We start from the raw sequence: 19,073 nt of genomic DNA, 5'->3' as shown, positions 1-19,073 counted from the left end.
AGCTTAATCCTGGCTCTGGAACTAATTGTGTATGTGTTCTTGATCAAGTCATGCATCTCTTATTTGCTTATCTCTAAATGGAGGGTGATGAAATCCATCTCACGAAGTTATTAGGATTAAATTAGAAAATGTGTATATATAATGCCCGGTATATTGTGGTTCCATACTAAATTTTGTTTTTGTTTATTTATTTATTTATTTATTTAAGATCTATCTATCCATTTGAGATAGAAAAAGAGAGTGCCAGAGCTGGGAGGGCGAGGGAGAGAAGCAGACTCCCATTGAGTGCCAAGCCAGACGCAGGGCTTGATCTCACCACCCTGAGATCATGACCTGAGCCATAATTAAGAGTGGGACACCTAACAGACTGAGCTCCCCAGTCACCCCCATTATGTTTATTTTTAAATAAACATCAATGGTTCTACGTTGACTTAGTTATAAAATGAGGGACTTGAGTTAGAGGAGCACCAAAATCTCCGAGTTTTGACATTCTGCACCCTTTACCTCTGGGAGAAGTTAATGGGTAAAGAATGGATATTGTTATTTTTCAGCTCATCAGAGGATTAGGAGGATAACTTAACTTAAAAATAACAGTTGTAACAAAAAATGGATACATCTAAATTACATAAGTCACTAATAAAATGTATTTTCTTATTCACATTATGGCTTTACCTTTATATTCCTATCAGTGGTCATCTGGATGGTCATCACCATGGATTTTGACATTTCATTTGACATTGACAGAATGACATTTTGACATTTCATTCTGCACAGTAAGAACTTTTGCATATTATACTCTTAGGATAATCAAGTACCTCAGTTAATAACTTAAAGCAAAGTTGAACCTGTCAAGTTGACAGGTAATTCACTGGCATATATATTTTTTAATATACTTGTCAAGTTTAACTTCTCCTTAATATTATACATGATTAAACAAGTTCCAAGAGAATGTAACATTGATTCACTCTTTGTTCAGTGAAGGACTTTGCCTATTGCAGAGAAAAATGTAATCTGTTGACTCTGTATGTGTGTGTTTGTGTGTCTTTTACTTGAGGGCCTTTAATTTCTAAAATAAACACAAAATCAGTTTTCTTTTCCCTCATCTTCACAGATTTCCTGTAGACACAATCCTTGAATATTGTTTCAGTCTGGCAAGTTTCTGAATAAGGATTTACAATGCCTTGTTTATCTGGCCTGCAACCCTGTAGGCAAATGTTAAAAGGCCCAAGTAGTACTAATCTGAAACTTCTAGTAAAAGAAGCTGCTATCTGTCAGCCAGGTTGGAAAGTTTAAAAGTATTACAGTAATAAGAGATTTCCTGGGAAGACCCTATTTACCAGAGATCAAATGTGGAGATCTCAAATGATACATTAGAATCCACCAACAAATCTTAAAACTGGGCCATATATATCTCTGAAGGGTTACTGTTGCTGTGCCCCATTCTTTATTTTCTGGTTTGCCAGAATTCTAAGATGGCTCTACCCTCCTTGCTTCCTGGGGAATCTCACCATCTAGAGAAATGAAAATTTCTTTGCTTACCAGAAGGTATGGATCTTGATCTCTTGGATCCAGGGGACTGACAGGTGGATCCATGAGGTTCAATTTCATAGGTATATAGTATACTGTAGTACCCACCAGAATGATTGGCCTACAAGGAATCAACAAGCACTTACATTTAGGGTCCTGTTTTTATTTTTTCTTAAGTTGTTCTTTTAAGCATTTCATTCATAACACCTCTAAGGGAAATTGAAATTTTAAATAGATAAGACAAAGTGGAAAAATTGAATTTGGTTGATCATTGTTGTGATTAAGCATATGTAACTTTAAATTTTCATATTTGTTCTAAGCAAATAGTTGGACAATTTAAGAATTATATTTGATACCATAGTTGAAATTGTTAACAAAAATGTAAAGGAATATAATAAATACATACTTTTTCCCCAAGCCTTTGAAAAAACATGAGGGATTATTGAAAGTACTCTTTTTTTTTTTGGCTTGAATTCTGGTTGTAGTTCTTGTTTTGAATTATTTCTCTGAATACTAAATCTGTTTTATGACACTTTACTTGGGCTTTAAATACTGATATCATTTTTTTTTTATTTTTTTCTTTCTAAGATTTTATTTATTTATTTGACAGAGATCACAAGTAGGCAGAGAGGCAGGCAGAAAGAGAGGAGGAAGCAGGCTCCCTGCTGAGCAGAGAGGCTCCATCCCAGGAGTCTGAGAGAGGCAAAGGCAGAGGCTTAACCCACTGAGCCACGCAGGTGCCCCTTTAATACTGATTTTAAAAGATGACTCCTGAACAGTGGTATTCAGACCGTTTTAACCATGTAATCGTTTCTTCAAACAGAATATTTCATGGAAGCTCAGTGGATCCCCTTTGTTCAAAATGGGGTGAAGAAAGGAAAGCAGAGGTGCATGTACACACATGGGCATGCATACACATATTCGTAAATCTCCCATGGTTCCAAGGACTATAGTTTGAAAATCACCGATGTTTTACTATTTGTTAGAATGACTGACAGCCCCAATTCATATTATTCTGAAGCAGACTTTGAACAATAATTATTTTAAATAAAAAACACAAATTTCAGGAAGAAGATCCCTGAAAGATTGGCAGCAGTGGCATCATTCTTTAATTTCTTCATAAAAACAGGTAGAGCAACTAGGATATCAGAATCAAAATCTATATATAGCAGCTATGTCAAAACCAGGTACCCCCTCTAGCCCCCAGATATTAGCTGGTAAGGACCAATTACCAACTACTACAAGATTCATATGGGTCCAGTAACTGTGTGGGAGGGAGCAGAGAGGAAAAGAAACAGGGCAGCTGATAGCCCTGAGAATAGGAAATCCCTCCAATTGCCGGCAGCTACTCACTGGCAAGCACATTAATCCAATTGGAGTAGATGCTGAGATTAGATGGGTGTTTTTGTAAGATCTAATTCATAGGTGAATACAAAGGGACTGAGAAGCAATTCAGCTTGATGGTGCTGGATCATTCTGGTTCTTATATACTTTTGAAACAAGCAAACCAAAGCTCCCTTCCAGAACAAATCTCAAAGAGAAAAGCTACTTGAAGTAGAATCCAAATTGAGCAGTACAGGGCAATAGGGGAGGAGGGGAGGAAAAAATCCAGATAAAAACCAGGTGATGGCACAATGACACAATAAGATATCACTTTAACACCTAGTCAGAACACCTAGTATCAAAAAAGATAAGAAATAATCAATGTTGGCAAGAATGTAGAGAAAAGGGAATCCTTGTGCACTGGCAATGAGAATGTAAGTTGGTGTAGCCACTGTGGAAAGGAGTATGGAGGAAATTTAAAATAGAAACACCATACAATCCATCAGTTCTACTACTGGGTGTTTACCCAAAGAAAATGAAAACACTAATTTGATAAGATACATGCATAAGTTAATAAACACATACTGTATTTATTATAGCATTATTTATAATAGCCAAAATATGGAAGCAATCCAAGTGTCCATTAGTTGATGAATGAATAAAAAAATATGTGAGATATGTATATGGATATATATCTATATATAAAAGTAGATACATATAATATTCCATTTTATATCTATAGTAGAGAATATATATATATATATATATATATATATATATAGGAGATTATTATGTTAAGTGAAATAAGTCAGAGAAAAACAAATACCATAAGCTTCAGTTATATGTGGAATCTAAAAAACAAAACAAACCAAAAAACAGAAACAGGACCATAAATACAGAGAACAATTTGATGACCACCAGAGGGAGTGGGGTGGGGGAACAGGCAAAATGGATGAAGGAGAATGGAAGGTACAGGCTTCTAGTTACAGAATGAATAAGTCATGGGAATGAAGGTAAAACACAGGGAACATAGTCAACGGTATTACAGTAGTGTTGTATGGTGATGGATGGTAGCTACACTTGTGAGCATAACATAATGTATAGAGTTGTGAACCCTATGTTATACACCTGAAACTAATATTGTGTGTCAACTATATCCAATAAAAAAAAAAATATATATATATATATATATATATATATATAGCTCTTAAAAATGATAAATCATAAAAAATGCTTTCAATTCTTTTTGTAAGAAGTTAAATTTAAAAAGTATAAATTTAAAAAGTAAATTAATAAATAAGTACACAGATAAAAAGGGCACCTGGGGTGGCTCAGTCAGTTAAGCATCTGCCTATGGCTCAGGTCATGATCTCAGAGTCCTGGGATTGAGTCCCTCGTGGGGCTCTCTGCTCATTGGGCAGCCTGCTTTTCCCTTTCCTTCTGCAGCTCACCCTGCTTGAGTTCATTTACCCCCCCTTCCCATCAAATAAATAAATAAAATCTTTTAAAAAGATAAATAAAGCAGGTGATGACAACAGAGGCAGTCCCACAAAGTAGAAGGCCATTTTTTAAAAAATCACTTTGTGAAAACAAGAGAAGAGAAAATTCTAGAATCATGAAGTTGGAAAAACTATCCTGGGCTATTCTTTTCAAAGTATAGGAAAACTTATTTCATTAAAAAAAGAAAATTAAGCAAAGATTTTTAAGGAAAAAATAAAGAACGAAATAATATCCCAACAATGAAAACATACATGTCCCCAAAAGTTTACAAAATAGATGGAAACTATGAACTATTATTTTAAAACAAAGTAAAAAAAATGTTTGATACTATAGGATAGGAAAAAAAACATAAATTGGAATTTGAAAAGATTGAAAAATTAGTTGATTGAAGAAAAATCCATGAAGTACTATATTTAAGACACTCAAGGATGAAAAACATGAGCAACTGACTTTCTATCCAGCCAAACTTACCTTCCAGTGTGACTACCATAGATAAATGGTTATGGATATTTCAAGAATTGAAGTGTTGTTCTTTTGAGCTCTTGCTGAAGAGAATGAGTTTCAGATAAAAGCCCTTCCCCCACCCCCAAAAAAAAAAAACCAAAATGAAACTGGAGAGATTTCAGAGTAAGAGCTAGTGAAATTCTGTTTCCTAGCACAGGTAGTGGTCCATATGACTCAGTTCTATCCGCTGAGGTGGGGTGGCAGAAATACAAAGTACTTCCAGGCACCATGTACATTCTCTTCGCTTATTGGCCTGCTGTGTGCAAAGGGTCTTGCACAGTGTTTCTTGACACCAGTAGAAATCATACTATTTTTCTTTCAGATACCTCAAAATAATATCTATGCCTCACTGCTTCAAGATTACAATAATTACTGGATTCACCAGTTCAGATTAAATTTTGTCATTGAATCTAATAAGGAAGCACATTTATAACACCAAATTTTTAAATACTTTGACAATCATATTTTAATATAGTGTTCCCTTTGTAATACTATGCATTTTATATGATGCATTTAAAAACATTATTCTGAGAAGAGGTTCATATGCTTCATCCAACTGCCAAATGAGTCATGGAACAAAAAAGAGGTTAAGAATTTCTGATTTCAATGGAAAGAGATGGGGTCTCTAAATTAGTAAGAACAGAGTACCTTTTCCCCACTCTGTCAACACACATTGAAAATGGCTTGAGTAAGAAACTTTTGTTATAGTTAAATGAAAATGATATTTAAGAAAGGAAATTTAAAAAACATAATGGAGGTAAGATCTTCCTTGATTTCATTTAAATACTTTTGTAGAAAGAACTTTAGTTTTTCTGAATATTTTAGTAGCTTCCTGTTACTCAAAATCAATTTACATGGTCTTTACTGATTATCTCCAGGAGTTAAAAGAAACACCAACCTGTCTCAGTTTTTGTGGTTGGGCAGACGAGGCCAGACTGAACATTTCTGTTACATGCCTGAGCCACACAGTGAGTCTGGTTTTTTCTTTACAATGTAATTCTGGTTCGAAGTGCTTTTTGACTGTGTGGATATCAGACAGAAGTAAGTCCGCTTCTGTATATTTTAGTATGTTTTTATAGTCTTCTATCACCAAAAAAAACCCAAAAAGACAAAAAAAAAAAAAAAACCCTCATGAGATTATGACCTAATTATAATTACGAACTTTATTACTGAAGGGCACTTTAGCGGTTATCTACTCTACCATCCTCATCTTAAGAAGAGTAAACTGAGAACCAGAAAACTTTCAATTTGTACATGGTCAGATTTACCCATGGGCACACAACCAAGGTGGCAGTCTGGACTAAAATGTGCTTTTCCACACATGTGAGGCTAACATTGTGCTAAACCTCATTCTTCTATCTTCCTTCTCTCCTTCCTGTCCTGGTAGAAATTTCAATGCTCTGTCTATGATTTCATCCTCCCTCTTGCCTAATACTTTGTATTCATCCCCTCTTGAGTCCTCTTCAAGCCACATTCCTTTCTGTCTCTTTCCATCCAGACTTTGAGAGAGAGAAACACATTGTCCCTCTTTTAATCTCTTTTATTGTGCATTCTTCCTTAATCCACAACACACAATGCCAGACATTTCACTTAAACTGCTCTTCTCAAAGTCACGAACGTCAGTTTTCACTAAAACTGATGGACCAAGGAGGGCACATATTGCATGGAGCACTGGGTGTGGTGCCAAAACAATGAATACTGTTACGCTGAAAAGAAATTTTAAAAAATTTAAAAAGTATATTATATATATATATATACACATAAATATATCTATATATACACCCACAAAAAATATGAAATAAAATTGAATTGAACAAAAAAAAAATAAAAACTGAGGGACCTTTCTCAATGTTATTTTCTCTACCATTCTGCAGTATGTTACACTGTTGACTTCTTTTTTTTCCCTTCAAGTGCTTTCCTCACTCTTAGCCTCTGTAATGCCATGCTCTCCTGACTTTCCTCATTTGGTTCCTCATGTTAGGCCATACTTTTAAATGTCCATGAGTGTTTCTCATAAGAACACCCTCCTAATATCTCCCCATTTTCACTGCTAGCTTTCTCATAACTTGATCTACTCCTGGGGCTCGGAATACCCACTGTGTTCTGTTTTTCTCACAAATCTAGTCTGCAACAGTTCTTTCACCTAAATTTCATACTTGGCTGGGCATTGGCACCTGGACATCCTATAGCTCCTTCAAATTCAGCATGTTCCTTTTGTGTCTTGGCTCCAGAATTCAGACTTCTTTCCAGGACACTGTTATTACCACCATCGTCTTCTACCTTGAGTACTGTAAAGCTCCTGACTGGTCTCATGTCCCCAGTCTCCCCTTCCTCGCTGCTGTCAGAGAGGTCTGTCTAAAACAAAAATATGTTCATGTTCACTTCTCTTTCTAAAACCTATTCCTGATTCCATTCCCTTCAGGGTAAGTCCAGTGGAGCACTGCATAAAAGTGCTTTCTTGGTCTGACTCTGCTTACCTTTCCTGCCTCACCCTTTCTCATACACCATACAACGCCTAGTTTTCTGCAAGAAACTTCCTCTTGTCTTTTGCCTCCTGCAGTTTGCCTATGCTCTTCCCCTACCTGCCTTTCTCTCCCTGCCTTTCCTTCCACTTCCCGTACTCTTGGATAACTTTTTTGAATATCTGAGATCTCATCTCTCGAAAGTTGGTTGAGGGGCCTTTTCTCTCTGCTTTCATAGGTGCTCGGTACTTACTCCTATTACAGACAGCATTCATCATAGTACATTGTAATTGTCCCTGAACTTGTCTGTCTTCTCCCTTTATTTTTTAAGACTCGAGAAGAGTAGCTGTGTCTTACCACCATGCACCCAGGATCTAGCATCTGCATTTTCTTTTAATGGATGAATTAATATACCCTTGGTTATAATAAAGACATTTTGTTTTCTTCACTGAAGTGAAACTAAAGCTCAGCTACAACTAGCCTTTGGGAGCCACACCATATCCCTACCTTATAGGTGAGACTTAAGTCCTCTGAAAAACTAAATATATAAGCTCTCTTGGACCTTTGAAATAAATAGAATAGTCCCTTTCCAGTCTAGTGAGTTATAATAATGGAACACAAGTTTTCCAAAGTGTTAAATGTTTGAGAAGAACCTTAACTTCAGTAATTCTGTGAGAATTCTAGGAAAATTTTCCAAGTTCTCTTTTTTATCCTTTAGAACCTGGGAAAAGATTTTCTTTCTTTCTTAAGGCCATGTGTAATTCTTTTCTTTACTTCATGCATCTGGTTCAGTGACTTTGATTTAATTATAATGAATAGATGAGAAACAAAAAGATCAAATGACCTTTATTATACAAACACATCTGTACTTAGATGTTGCCTAAGAACAGGTGGCTAAACCTCAGAAGACCCACAAATTTATCTGGTGGGCAAATTGTGAATACAAAATATTATCTTACTATTTTTTGTTTTCTAGAAATAATGCCTAATTTTCCAATTAACAGTTGTTAATCATCCTACCACTGAGATAAATAGCTTTTAAATCTACCTTTGTTACTTATATGCAGAGTAACCTAACATTTTAATGTTCATGAATGCTGGCCATGAGTTGAAAGAAGTAATATACTTAAAAAACTAACACAATCCAGTGTATGTATTCTTTTGGTGTTCTCTTTCACCTTCTTGGTGACCACCCATTTCGTAGATTGAACATGGATTCTCTCCTCAGTGTCCTTTTCTCTGTTTGGTCCCTTTCCGGTCCACATCAGCCTCTGGTTTCTTCCCATAAGGTTCCTTCTTAGGAGTAACCCTGTAATGATTATCTTTGTTTCCTGGCCTTTACATTATCAGGGGTAGGTATACTTTTATCTACTCATCATGGCTTTGCTCAGAGAACTGATGTTTTTTAAGCCCTCTTGATAACTCTTACAGTATCAGAAAGGTCAATCAAACCTAACAGGATCGCACCTAGATTTTTCTGTTCTTGGTATGCTTCTAGTTTCACTCTTTCTACTCCCTGAGAGTAAGCATTCTCAGAGGTTCTGTCTCTGAAACCATTTTTCTTTCTTTTTTTTTTTTTTAAGATTTTATTTATTTATTTGACAGAGAGAAATCACAAGTAGTTGGAGAGGCAGGCAGAGAGAGAGAGAGAGAGGGAAGCAGGCTCCCTGCTGAGCAGAGAGCCCGATGTGGGACTTGATCCCAGGACCCTGAGATCATGACCCGAGCCGAAGGCAGCGGCCTAACCCACTGAGCCACCCAGGCGCCCCTGAAACCATTTTTCTAAGTGAAGTCCTTTAACAACATTGTTAGGAAGAGTAATGATCCATTCTCTTTTCAATTATCCCTGAATATATTTCTCTTGGTCTCTGTTTGTGACTCCATTATTAATATGTAGCATAGTTAAGTTGAACAAAATGGATTTCTTAAAATTCTAATCAATAAAGCAAAACTTCAATCAGCTAGGGTTTATGTTGGAGCAGGAACCTGCCAAGATATGAGTTTGAACTTTTTCAAGAGTTTATTTTTAAAGCATGATTAACTATGAAAGGAAAACAGATCTCAATTGTTTTGTGCTGGATTTTTCAATTAAACATACAACTCTCTTTGAAATCCATGTGAGCCAAGTTTACAAACATAGTAGCAGGTCTTTAATATTTTCCTGGCATTGAGACTGTTCTAGTAAAAGGAAGAACACATTTATATATGTTTATTCTAAGAGAAATATGCTTATATGTGATAATATCATAACTACCAAAGCATAGACCCTTCTTCTCAACTGCTGCTTACCTTAATTGCCGTACAAGGCCTCTGAGTTGGCAAGCTGAACATTAGAGGTGAACCTGTGAATACTCTTAATGTGTCTACAGCAAATTGAGTCTTTTTGAACAAGGATGAGTTGATTTTCTTTTGCCATCTAAGTAATTGAGTCTAAATTTAAAATTAGAGGATCAGTTTCTCTGTGGTGATTTTTTGGGCTTTTGAAATGAACTACAGCCAATCCAAGCAGAAGCATAGAATACCCAAGGATTCCCATTCACTATATGAGTTATCACCTGTTTTATAGTATTTGAAGTTCACATGCTTCTTCCTTCCCTTTCCTTATTGTTTTTGGCATTCCCCAAATAACCCAGCAAACAGATTTTCTTTTTAAAGTAGATTTTTATTCCTTTCCCAACATATTTTTATCAATATTGGTTTGCTTTTCTGTCTGCTACCTGGTGGGATTATTTTACCTGTCTCTGAGGTTCTTTTTTGTTGCTGTTGTTTTGAAATTTAAGAAATAGTGTTGTGTTTTGGCAATTCAAATATTTTCTTAATACTAGTAGTGCTTCTATGAGCAAAGACATCAGATATATTTATTATACTTGAAGCTATACAGTTTATGAAATTGGCAGTAGAAAACCACTAAAAGATATTGACCCACAATTTAAATTTAATGAATCTAAATAATTTGATTTTTCATTTCTACTGTGCTCAGTGTTTAATAAACTATTTTTATTATTATACATCCATGTATACTATAAAAACTGCTACCTACATCATACATAAAATTATAGGAATAATCAAACTGGAATGTTCTGACATTAACTGATAAGTTTCAGAGCTTTTTATTTCCAGTTGTGTTGATTTAACTTTGGAAGTTTGTGTGTTAAATTCCTTCTTTTACTAAAAACATTTTCTGTCTTTAAGATTCAGCTGAAGGGCGCCTGGGTGGCTCAGTGGGTTAAGCCGCTGCCTTCGGCTCAGGTCATGGTCTCAGGGTCCTGGGATCGAGTCCTGCATCGGGCTCTCTGCTCAGCAGGGAGCCTGCTTCCTCCTCTCTCTCTCTCTGCCTGCCTCTCTGCCTACTTGTGATCTCTGTCTGTCAAATAAATAATAAAATCTTTAAAAAAAAAAAAAAGATTCAGCTGAAGAGGTATAATCTTTACCAAAATTGTCGTTTAAAAAATTACACTGTGAATATTTAGCATGCTCTGGTCCTAAACAGTATAATTGTGTTTGCAGTGGATAAATTGTTAACCTAAAATAGAAAGAACTCTTACATGGATTAGGACAGTTTTTCTTGCTATTTTGCAAATCCTTAGCCAACTATGAACATACAACTAAATAAAATTACAGTTCACAGAGAAAAGAGTCTATCATGTGCTAACATATTTTTAGGAGCTTTTACGTGATTGTTTTTGGAGTGGGAAAATACAACTTAATAGAAGTAGATAAATTTCATAAAGTAATACCTAAATGTTCTATATATGTGTTTTAGGTTCTATTTTGTTTTTAGAAATAATTTGGAATCATTGCCTTTACCAAACCTGTTTTATTGCTCCCCATTAGTTCTCACCATCAAACTGTGTGTTTACTTTTTTATTTGCTTAGTGTTATCTTCTCTTCATTAGGATATGAATTCCATGAACATAAAGAGTTTGGTTTTGCTTGATGCTAAATCTGCATTACCTATGTGACCTACACACAGAAGGATCTTAGAATGTATTTGTTGAATACATGAATAAATAAGTAAATTGACTTCATTTATATCATTTTTCCCTTTTATTTAACATTTTAAGCATTTCTTTATGTTATTAAAGAAGAAAACACCATTTTTAAAAAGAAGTCATGGTATGCTAAAGCAATAAATGTAAATCAAATCTGGTGGAGATGTTTTAGTTACTGGATGGGGGGCGGGCAGAGGGAGAAGAGAGACTCTACAAGCAGACTCCCTGATGAGCGCAGAGCCAGAAGTGGGCTCCATCCCAGGACCGTGAGATCATTACCTGACCCAAAACCAAGAGTTGGCTGCTTAATCAACTGTTCCACCCAGGTGCCCCTGCTTTTATACATTTTAAAGAATATATTCTATCTAAACAAAACTAGGTTTTTATACTCACTGGGGCTTGAACTGGAATAGGACAAGAAAATTCAATTCTGTCAGCTTTTAAAAATGTAATAGTAAATTCTAAGTGTATTCTGTCACATTTTAATGGTCTCAGACCTAGTTTTTACTCCTCTCTCTTATCTTTCTTTTATCTCCCACTTCCTTGTTTCTCCCTTTTCTTTTCTTCCTTCAGAGTAAATGAGGGGATAAATGGTCAAATGTGCAGGTATGCTGAAGTAACTAACTGTTGCTCAGTCAACCCCACTTCTTTCTCAGGTCTCTCAAATAATCCCATTCTTATCAGTTTACATTCTGTACTGATCTCCTTTATAACTTCATGGAAAGACATTTGATAGGCAGTTATAACACAGAAAGTTTGGGACTACAATATTAAAAAGTAGCTTTACTGTCTATTAGTAGTTATATTGGAGCTGTGGTGCTATCAGCAATGCATTCTCCACCGCTAGCTTACTGGAAGTCACAAGAATGGACATCTGGACAGTTTGGAATGTGACAGAGCCTGACCTGCAGAACTGATAAATCACTACGGAGCAAATCTTAACTATTTCGGGGTGGGGGGTGTTGTATCATTTCTTTTGAATTCAATTGACATAATTTGCTTCAAACAAAATCTTGAATGACACAGCCTATCCATAGTCTTTGGAAAAAGGGGAGATGGGTTTTAGAAGGTATTTTGGGTTCCTAAAATGTCATGATCTCATTCACTGGAAAGTAGCCATTGGCATTTCAGCTAACTTTTCTTTTACTGGGTATCCATTTTCATTGAGCTTAGTAATGAGAATAAATAACTAATACACCGTGGAAGGGTTGGTGATCTGGGGAGCAGAAGATCAAGCAAACTGAATTGGTACACTCAAACTTGAGTACAGAACTGATCTAGTTGAAATATCCCCACCCTCACTTCTCCCTATGCTTCTCCTCCCCAGAAAGCAAGTAGTTTTAATGTTGATATTTTACTGATATTTTTGGTCAGTACTATCCTGTTACCAGTATGATTAATAGAATTAGAATGTAGCTAATGTAAAGCATTTGACAATATTTTGGGAAAACTTCCATATAGAGAGATGAGTAATCATATACTTAAATTTAAAACTTAAACTTATTGGGGCACCTGGGTGGCTCAGTGGGTTAAGCCTCTCCTTCGGCTCGGGTCATGATTTCAGGTCCTGGGATCGAGCCCACATTAGGCTCTCTGCTCAGCACGGAGGCTGCTTCCCCACTCTCTCTGCCTGCTGCTCTGCCTACTTGAGATCTTTCTCTCTGTGTCAAATAAGTGAATAAAGTCTTTTTAAAAATTAAATAAAAATAAAACAAACATGCTGTACAAGATGAACATTTGTACGTATAGAATTTCTTTAAGGAAATTCAAGAAAGCCATTGCTTTTGTTGTTTTCAGTGTCAGTTCTTAAATTAACTTCTTTTTTCTTTTTTTTAAGTATGGAACTCTTCACAAATTTGTATGTTATCCTTGTGAAGGGGCCATGCTAATCTCTGTATAGTTCCAATTTTAGTATATGTGATGCCAGAGTGAGCACAAATAAACTTTTATTTTGGAATAACTTTAGATTTACAGAAAAGTTGCAAAGATAGTACCAAGTATTTCCATAACACAGTTTCTCTACTTAAGTTTTTATTTTATTACCAGTGTAGGTTAAAGATACTATAGGTTTGATTTCAGACCACTGTAGTAAAGCAAATATAATAGAGTGAGTCAAATTAATTTTTTTAATTTCCTAGTGCATATACAAGTAGTGTTTATATGATGTTATATTTTATTAAGTGTGCAATCACATTATGTCTAATAAAAACAATGTATATAACTTAATTAAAAGATATTTTGTTGCTTAAAAAGTGCTAACCATCATCTAACCTTTGAGGGAGTTGATCTTTTTGTTGGTGGAGGATCTTGTCTTGTTTTTGATGCCTGCTGACTAATGGGTGGTGATTATCGAAGGTTGCGGTGGCTGTGGCAGTTTCTTAAAATAAGACAGCAATGCAGTTTGCTGCATCTCTAGACTCTTCCTTTCCCGAACACTTTCTCTCTAGCCCACGATGCCATTTGATAGCATTTTACCCACAGTAGAACTTCTTTCAAAATTGGAGTCAATCCTCTCAAACCCTGCCACTGCTTTATCAACTCAGTTTATGTGATATTTTAAATCCTTTGTTGTCATTTCAACAGTCTTCCCAGCATGTTCACTAGTAGTAGAGTCATCTCAAGAAACCACTTTCTTTGCTTATCTGGAAGAAATAACTCCTTATCTGTTGAAAGTTTTATCATGAGATGGCAGCAATTCAGTCCCATCTTCAGGCTCCACTTCTAATTCTAGTTCTCTTGCTGTTTCCACCACATCAGCAGTGACTTCCCCACTAAAGCCTTGAATCCCTCAAAGTCATCTGTGAGGGTTGGCTTATTCATGTTGATATTTTGACCTCTTCTCATGAATCATGAATGTTCTTAATGACATCTAGAATTGCGAATTCTTTCCAGGTTTTCAATTTACTTTGCCCAGATCCATCAGAGGAATCATTATCTATGGCAGCTATAACCTTACAAAATGTATTTCTTAAATAATAAGACTTGAAAGTCAAAATGACTCCTGATTCATGGGCTGCAGAATGGATGTTGTGTTAACAGGACTGAAAACACATTAATCTTACTAAAAATCTCCATCAGCGCTCTTAGGTGACCAGGTGCATTGTCGATGAACAATAATATCCTGAAAGGAATCATTGTTTTCTGAATAGTAGGTCTCAACAATGGAACTTAAAATATTCCATAAAACATGTTGTAAATAGAAGAGCTGTCATCTAGGCTTTGTTGTTCCATTTATACAGCACAAGCAGAGTAGGTTTAACATAATGTATAAGAGCCCTAGGATCTTTAGAATGGTCAGTGAGTATTGGCTTCAGCTTAAAGTCACCAACGCGTTAGCCTGTAACAAGAGAGCCAGCCTATCCTTCAAATCTTTGAAGCCAAGCCATTGACTTTTTCTCCCCAGCTATGAAAGTCCTACATGGATTTCTTTCCAGTATAAGGCTATCTACACTGAAAATCTGTTGTTTAATGTATCCATCTTCATCAGTTATCTAGATCTTCTGAATCACTTGCTGCAGCTTCTACAGGATCACTTCCCGCTTTACTTTGTTAACAGAAGGCTGTGGCTGGTTTGATCCTCTGTCTGGACCATAAAACTTTCTCCATAGCAACAATAAGGCTGCTTTGCTTTGTCATCATTCCTGGGTTCACTGGACCAGCACTTCTAATTTTCTTTAAGAACTTTTCCTTTGCAGTCACAACTTGGCTAACTATTTTCTGTAAGAGCACTAGCTTTCAGCCTATCCTAGCCTTTGACATGCCTTCCTCATTAAACTTCATAATTTCTAGCTTTTAATTTAAAGTGAGAGATATGCAACTCTTCCCTTTATGTGAGCGCATAGAAGACATTGTAGGGTTATTAATTGGCCTAATTTTATTACTCTTGTATCTCAGGGAATATGGAGGCCCACAGAGAGGGAGAGGGGGAATGGCCAATCAGTAGACCAGTCAGAACACAGTTTTTCTCAATTAAGTTTGTTGTCTCATATGGGTGTGGTCATGGTACCCCAAAACAATTAATAATATCAGAGACCACTGTAACTATAACAAATATAATAATAATGAAAAAATTTGAAATATTGGAAAATTACCAAATTGTGACTCAGAGACATAAAGTGAGCTCATACTGTTGGAAAAATGGTGCTGACAAACTTGGGAGGCAGAGTTGCTACAAACTTTAAATTGTAAAAAATGCAGTATCTGCAAAGTGCTATAAAGCAAAGTATAATAAAATGAGGCATGCCTGTATTTTTATAAAAAAGAAAGGAACATAAAAAGGCACAACTACTAAACAATATGTATCCTGGATGGAATCCTGAAACAGAAAAAGAACATTAGATAAAAATCAAGGAAATCTCAATAAATTAAGGAGAATAATAATAATAATGTATCAATATTGCTTCATTATTTGTGACAAATGTACCATACTATGTAAAATGTTAATACTAGAGGAAACTGGCTATAGGGTATATAGGGACTATGTACTCTTCACCTTCGCAATGTTTCTATAAATTTAAAACTTTTAAAATTAAAAAGATTAAAATAAAATATAATTCCATCCTTCCCCTCCCCCAAAAAAGTTAATCATATATTTATTCAGTATCTACTTTGCCCTCAATACTTTTTGGTCACTCTTAAAAGTGTCAGTTCTTTGTGAATTCACATTGAATCAAAAAATGTTCTCTGGGTATCTGCTGGGTTCCAGACACCATTGCAGCTGACAAGGATGCAAAGATGAGTAAGACATAGTACCTGCCCCCAAGGGACCCCTCTGCTGAAGGCCAAAAACAACAAAGCCTGCCTAGGTTAGTGCTGTCACGGAGGCAGAAGTCATGGCTTGTGGGAAACCAGGGGTAGGGATCATTTATTTTGGTAGGGATGGAGTGAAACCAAGTGTTAGAAAACAGCTAACTCTGAGAAAAATACAATAGACTGAATACCAGAGGAAATTTAAACTAGTATCTGACAATTTGAGAGTGCTGACAATGTTGTAGTGACATTCAGAGGAAAGTGGAGTAATGAGAACTCTTTCCAGTGGTGACTAATTACAAGTAGAACTGTGAAATTTTTAGTCCCAATAGGAAACAAGTTCAGTATAAGCCAACAGTTTTCTTATATCAAAAATTTATGTGGTACAAGAAAATATCAAGAATATAACCTACAAGAAAAAAAATAATATTCTTGTTCTCCCAAATGAGAAGCTGTTCTATACCAAAATAACGAATCCAATTTTGTTCTCACTTGTCACACTTTTACCTCTTATGTACAAAGAGTCATCTATAATAAGTTAGAACAAAAATTATAGAAGATTCAGAGAACAAAAAAAGCATAGGAATGAAAACTAAAGTCATTTTAAACGCCACAAAATTGCTTCATATAGAAGAAAGGTTTCTATCTCCCTAATTCCCAGTAATAGAAATGTTATTAGGAGAAGGCACTAACAATAATGGTTTTTTGAACAGAGGTAAAGGAAAAGACCTTAAATTTAGCAAAATAAAATTAAGTGCAAGAAAAACTTCCCAATTTGAAGAATTAAAGGTACATGTTTTAAAGTCAGTAATAGGAGGAAACTGCCCTCCTTGATTTAAGGAGATGTCCTGCCCTTTGCTGGAGGTCTAGTAACAGAGATAATTGTTTCCAGCTATTCAGATAAAGAGGGTTGTCTTTGGTTTAAAAATTGTATTAGATATTAACAATTATTAGCAAGTACATAAAATAACAACAACTGTTTAGTGATCTTAACACATAAATATGACAGCTACATTAGATTTCGGTTCCCAAAGGAAAATGAAATCCATCAAAAGCAAAGAAGAATCCCAGCTGGCATAAGCACTTGACAGATTGAAAGAAGGTAGGGATTTCCTGTAATCTATTCTATTCTCAATCTTTTGTTTCAGCTTTAACATTTCTATCCCTTTGAATGCTATTCCAGCCAGTCCACCTGTATCCAAAGTATAATAGCTTTTTATAAGTAGTAGCAGTTTTTTCTATATGTTGACAATAAGAGTGCCCATCTTTAGAAGTAATTGTTTTTCTTTAGAATCAGACTACTCTTACTTTTTTCATTTGAATTGATTACTGGGTGCTTTCAGAGCTTTGCTTTTCATATACTACATATATTGTAGTCACACTATATCCTTAGCATTTGTTTCAATTTATAAAGAATACAATTAGCCTTTTTAATGCTGTAGTCACAATTAAACCTCCCCTAATGGTTAGGAATTGGTCTTCCCAAGGCTGAGGAGATGTTTTTAATTATTCATTCCTCAGTTTGTTTCTTATAGCAGCCTCAGCTGTGCATTATTATTCAAAGGTTAATGCAAGCTGAGAAGTGGGTAAATTAAATCTGCTTGGCCTCCAACAGCCCTGTGTATTAGCAGACACTAAGATGGGGATGGGCAGTATTAAGGTATTTCCACCATTGTAGCACCGCCAAAAGCAAAAACCACTAAATCCCTCAAAGATACTCTACATTGACAGGAATTATTACGGATACTACAAATGGGTTGTTCTTAAAATAGAAGATCTTCAATAAAATCTGTGTTTGTTTTGCTTAAAAAGAGAGAAGGCAATGGCTGAAATCAGAAAGGTTATAATAGCTTCTGTAGAAAATTGATGTAGCAGGGTGCCTGGGTGGCTCATTCGGTTAAGCGGCTGCCTTCGGGTGGGGTCATGATCCCAGGGTCCTGCTTCTCCCTCTCCCTCTTTCTGCTCTCTGTGTCAAGTGGATAAATAAAATCTTTTTTTTTTTTTAAATGATGTAGATACCATGACTAATGAACTTTGTATAATATTAAATCACTAAGTTGAGTGCAGGAAGTCACTTCTATAAATGTTTTACAAGGGCAGACTGCAGAAATCTCTCATGAAAACAAGGACATAATGGGCTGTTCCTAGACAACTAGGCAAAATAAAAGTGCTGTCATAGCTACACCTGTGTGATTATTGTGAGGAACAGAATGTTTCTAGAGCCTTTCATTTGCTTCCATTTTAAAAACATGTATCTTTATAGCTATAGAATGAGGAATTTTGTAGATTTTTAAGGATGCCTCAGAAATGTTGGCACAAAGAATGTGGGAAATAGGGGACATACCTCAGTAGATTTAATGAATACACCAAAAGCCAAGAAGTGACTTCTTAGTCTTCTGTTTGGTTACTTATTCTCTCATCTCTACTGAGGTGTTTTGTGGGGCTGATCTCTTAAAAACTCTCCTCCAGGGGCGCCTGGGTGGCTCAGTTGGTTGAGCAACTGCCTTCGGCTCAGGTCATGATCCCGGACTTTCAGGATCGAGTCCCGCATCGGGCTCCCAGCTCCTTGGGGAGTCTGCTTCTCCCTCTAACCTTCTCCTCTCTCATGCTCTCTCTCACTTATTCTCTCTCAAATAAATAAACAAAATCTTTAAAAAACAAAAACAAAAACATAACCTCTCCTCCAGTTGGGGCAGCACTTCTGCCAAGAACCCAGAGAGCTCAGTCAAGTACTTGCTTAAAAAGAGAGAAGGCAATGGCTGAAATCAGAAAGGTTATAATAGCTTCTGTAGAAAATTGATGTAGCAGGGTGCCTGGGTGGCTCATTCGGTTGAGCTGAATGAAGCAAACAAGCTAGATATACCTATGCTGCCTGCCCTGTTCTTATTTCCTTTGACCAAAAACCGGTGTATCTTCTGACCTCTGATGATGGTGTAAAGGGAAAAAGGATAGGAGATGAACTCTACGCATGTCACTGAAAATCTGGATTTTTTTTTTTTTTTTAACACAAGGTCTG

General features: G+C 35.9%; 1 protein-coding gene and 1 non-coding gene across 2 annotated transcripts in view; one reads left to right on the top strand and one right to left on the bottom strand.

The window, feature by feature from the left end:
- The window catches only part of UBE2E2 (ubiquitin conjugating enzyme E2 E2), a 390,132-nt gene that overhangs the window by 269,157 nt on the left and 101,902 nt on the right, over window positions 1–19,073 (top strand). The gene's annotated exons all lie outside the window — the stretch shown is intronic.
- LOC132012681 (U6 spliceosomal RNA) lies at window positions 13,141–13,244 on the bottom strand. Its single transcript, XR_009402683.1, has one exon. It is a non-coding gene; the product is annotated as a U6 spliceosomal RNA (small nuclear RNA).

Source organism: Mustela nigripes, chromosome 2, assembly GCF_022355385.1.
Source record: "Mustela nigripes isolate SB6536 chromosome 2, MUSNIG.SB6536, whole genome shotgun sequence".
Taxonomy (NCBI): Eukaryota; Metazoa; Chordata; class Mammalia; order Carnivora; family Mustelidae; genus Mustela; species Mustela nigripes.
The sequence above is the reverse complement of the archived record's forward strand: the minus strand, read 5'-3'. Positions and strand labels throughout refer to the sequence as shown.